The sequence below is a fragment of the Hylaeus volcanicus genome, chromosome 2, assembly GCF_026283585.1.
Source record: "Hylaeus volcanicus isolate JK05 chromosome 2, UHH_iyHylVolc1.0_haploid, whole genome shotgun sequence".
Taxonomy (NCBI): Eukaryota; Metazoa; Arthropoda; class Insecta; order Hymenoptera; family Colletidae; genus Hylaeus; species Hylaeus volcanicus.
The window spans coordinates 30,648,632-30,652,804 of NC_071977.1; positions in this window are offsets into that span (position 1 = coordinate 30,648,632).

Here is a 4,173-nt window from a genome sequence, read left to right on the forward strand (position 1 = left end):
TGTACGGATCGACAGATCGAAATCGACGCGACGATTGTGAAACGCGCAATAAAGCAACAAGTTGGGAACGATTCGGTGTAATTTCTACTTTCGAACGATCGTTTGAGGGATCGAGCCGTTGGACAGCGGGACCTTTTAGGGAACGTTACGAAATAGGTTTCACTTTTTTTTTTTTTTTTTTTATTGAGCGTCCTCGAAAGCGAACGCGTCCCTTTTCAGCGTTTGGAAGGATTCAAGTATCGTCGAACCAAGTATTTAGTCGAAATTTAAATGGACGTATCGATATCGATACCGGTTCTGGTCCTTTTAATTTTCAATTTTTATTTGAGCAAAATATCTCTCGTCCCCTTTCGATTGGAATAACCAAGAAATCGAATCTACACTTTCTACGAAATTCCAGAGAAATAGGAAACGTTGCTATTGCAACTTTTAAATAGTACTCGACTATTCGTTTCATTCTAACTTTTCCGCTAAGAAAAGTTGATATTTCCGAGAGTAAATATCACCGAGGAAAGCGCGAAACGTTGAATATTTATCGCGGATTGCGACTTCTCTTGGCGATACTCCGCTATCCTTTTTATTCCAACAAACTTTTCAACGCGTCCCGAGAGGAAATATCACCGTTGCAGAAGTACTTAATTCCGGCATATTAAAAAGCGTGTCTGGGATTATTTATTCTTCGTGTTCACAATTGCACTTGCAAGCGTTTAATGTCGCGAAGGAAGAAGATTTCCGGCTGCCACCGCAGAGTGTGTTTCCACTTTCCTTCCGCCTTCGTCCGCATGGTAATAATCAAGTCGAGTAATTCACACGACGAGAAGCGCTAGGATTAATTCAGGGGCCGTTCGCGAGCATAGTTTCACCGTTTTATTGTATCGTTCGATCAAAACTGTTTCTTGGTTAAAAAAAATAAAAAAAAAAAGATACATATCAGTTCCTATATTTTGTATATTTATATATTATTAAAATTATTACGTATATATAATACAAAGGACCGTAAAAGAATAAAGTATAAGACCCGATCTATATTCTTATATGGTATTTTTTTTTCAGTTCTTTTTATAATGTAAATACTTGTTTATCATTCATCAGCTCATTGATTTTGATCGATCTGGCAATTTGCACGCTAGATGGCAAAAGGCTATCGATCACGGGAGCGATTATATAATTAATAATCAAAAGTAGAAATTTATAAAAAATTTGTTTGAATTTACTGTAAAAGAAACGACATTATTTTTCAGTGCGCCTAATAAATCGTCTGCGTCGATTTTCGATGAACGAACGATACGAGAAAAACGTGGACGAAGAAGTTCCTGATCTAACCAGGAAGTTGGAACGGGAGGATGAAAAGGCACAGACTGGTTTCGATTTTCTATTCATTAGCAGTTTCTGCGGGCGATTCTGCTGGCGGGTTGTGCAATCGATCTGCTCGTTGCATACGCTTGTGGTTTGTTGTACTCGTAGTGTCACAGAAGAGTCATTGCACGGGAATTGCAAACGATGCGACTTGTACCCGCTTTCTGTACAATTGTTTCCACGATTTCGTCGACAACATGTTGTCCTTATACACCGCTCTTAATTTCGCTTCAGTAAACGTTGAATCTACGTCGTAGATAAAATATAAATATAAATCACAGCGAATTTTACCGAGCGTATTCGTTCCGTTAACACTTTATCTACCGAGCTATTTAGAAACAGTCTTTAATCGAAAAGCAGAATTTTCTATAGCAGCGTATGCCAATCCGGGCTGATAATAATTGCTCGATATTGTTACTAGACACATTGAAAGCCAAGTCTATTTCCAAACACTGAACATCGTTCGTAGACAACCATCGGCACAGTAAATAAATTCGAATAGCTAAATACTGCGATTAAAAAGCCTATAAAATAGGCTCCCGGTAAATAAAGCGTCAATATCACATATTACATAAGGAAGCTAAAATTAAAATTTCCATCCCTAATGATGGTTCGTAGACAACCACCGACACAGTAAATAAATTCGAATAGCTAAATACTGCAATTAAAAAGCCTATAAAATAGGCTCTCCCGGTAAATAAAGCGTTAATATCACATATTACATAAAGAAGCTAAAATTAAAATTTCCATCCCTAATGATGGTTCGTAGACAACCATCGACACAGTAAATAAATTCGAATAGCTAAATACTGCAATTAAAAAGCCTGTAAAATAGGTTCCCGGTAAATAAAGCGTTAATATCGCATATTACATAAAGAAGCTAAAATTAAAATTTCCATCCCTGATCCCCTCTGAATCTCGATCTTTCGCTTCCTCGTTCGCCAACCAATTTGATTTCATACCCTCGCATCTATTGTATAATCCAATTTAACATAAAAATCCGAAGTTCTCGTTAGTTGCGTCACATTTCTAATCGATCGTTCGCCTTACCACAACGATACAGCCTAATTCGAACGAAAGGGGTCGGAATAAAAAATCACCAGAGAAAGGGATCGGAATATTTTAATGACAGGGGAAGACGAGGCACGTGAGCGAAATGAAAGGAGGAATTGAAACGGGCGAAGAATTCGTCTGTAATTTCGGATTAATTTGCAGAACGAGAAAGGATGTCAAGCCTTAACGAACCACGTGGAATTTACATGGAGATTTAATTGTCCGCCGAGACAACGAACGCGTCAAACCGTTTGCACCGCGATTTCTGGAACGATAAAGCCACCGGTGGCCGAGACGGTAATTCCGACTGGACCCTTAAGTGGTCGTTAGTAGAAAAATATTCGCGCTGACACCTCTTCCGGTACGGCGCTTCCGACCTGGGTAAATATTGCGTCTCTCCAGCGATCCATCGTGAGGGAACATCTGTCTGCCGCCGTAATCGCCGTGTATCAAAGTAATTAGTGCTTTATAATAACCGTGTAAAGGAAATTTACTGCCTGTCGCAGTAATTGGCAACGTTAATGCCTCCGCGCAGGACTTTGCATTCATCTCGAGACTTTATTATTCGCGATCCGCCCCGGACTGGTCCTCGCTACGTACCTCTCGCTGTACATCGGACCGTTTAGAATTTTTTTATTAAAATTCCCCTAATTTTTACTGTCCCCTTTCCCCTTAAAAGCAAGAGAGAAATTTTTCACCAAATTTCCCGAATTTTCGAAGGCTTCGAATGAGAGAATATGTGGGAAGTTTTTTTCGGATAGATACTGTCTTTTTTATAACTCGGCCGAAGATCGATGAAACGATCCGAGATTCGGCGGAGTTGTTGCTCGCAACGATAGGAACGAGCCCTAAAAATTTCGAATCGTAACAGCGACGATTACCGGCACGGTTGGTTTTTATAGCAAAACGTATAGTAACCCGAGCTACGTAGTCGAAGCTTTTGTTTCTTCGGTAGGCACGTCCGTGGAAATGTACGATACCAATCCTGTTCCGTGCCATTCGTCCGGGAGAATAAACTAACAGGCCATTAAAATTCGCCAAAAATACACGAACGACGCTATTCCGTATTTTCGAGAGTCGAATCGAATTGTTGATACAACCGTTTTACTGGATCGGTAAAAACTGGTTCGGTACTGTACCGGCGGAGTTTAATCTATTTTCAATGCAATAGAAACGGGAGCATAGGAAGATACAGAGACGCGAGCGTGAAGAATGCAATTATTAAGAACGCGTATAAGCATACCCTCAGGAGCTGTAGCTATGTTCTACGTTTCATGATAGCTATGTTCCACGTTTCATGATAGCTATGTCCTACGTTTGATGATAGCTATGTCCTACGTTTGATGATAGGTACGGTACGGGTTTAGCAACCCCGAGGTACCCCAGCTACCCAGTGGGCCACAACAGACTACTGGCACCCCTAACGAAGATTACGTGCGCGAATATACAGGGTGTCCCAAAACACTGGGGAGGAGCCGGAAATGGAGGGTAGCTGAGACGATTCTGAACAACAATTTCCTTTGCAAAAATGTCGGATGGGGCTTCGTTAAGGAGATATTAAGCGAAAGGCCCCGACCAATCAGAGCGCGCGTAGACCGTTCGAGCGGCCGCGGTGGCGAAGGCTATGCGCTGGCGGCCGCGCTTGTACGCGAACAAGTGACTCGACGTGCATCGAAGGACATTGACGCTGCCGCCTAGCGCGTAGCCTTCGCTACCGCGGCCGCTCGAACGGTCTACGCGCGCTCTGATTGGTCGGGGCCTTTC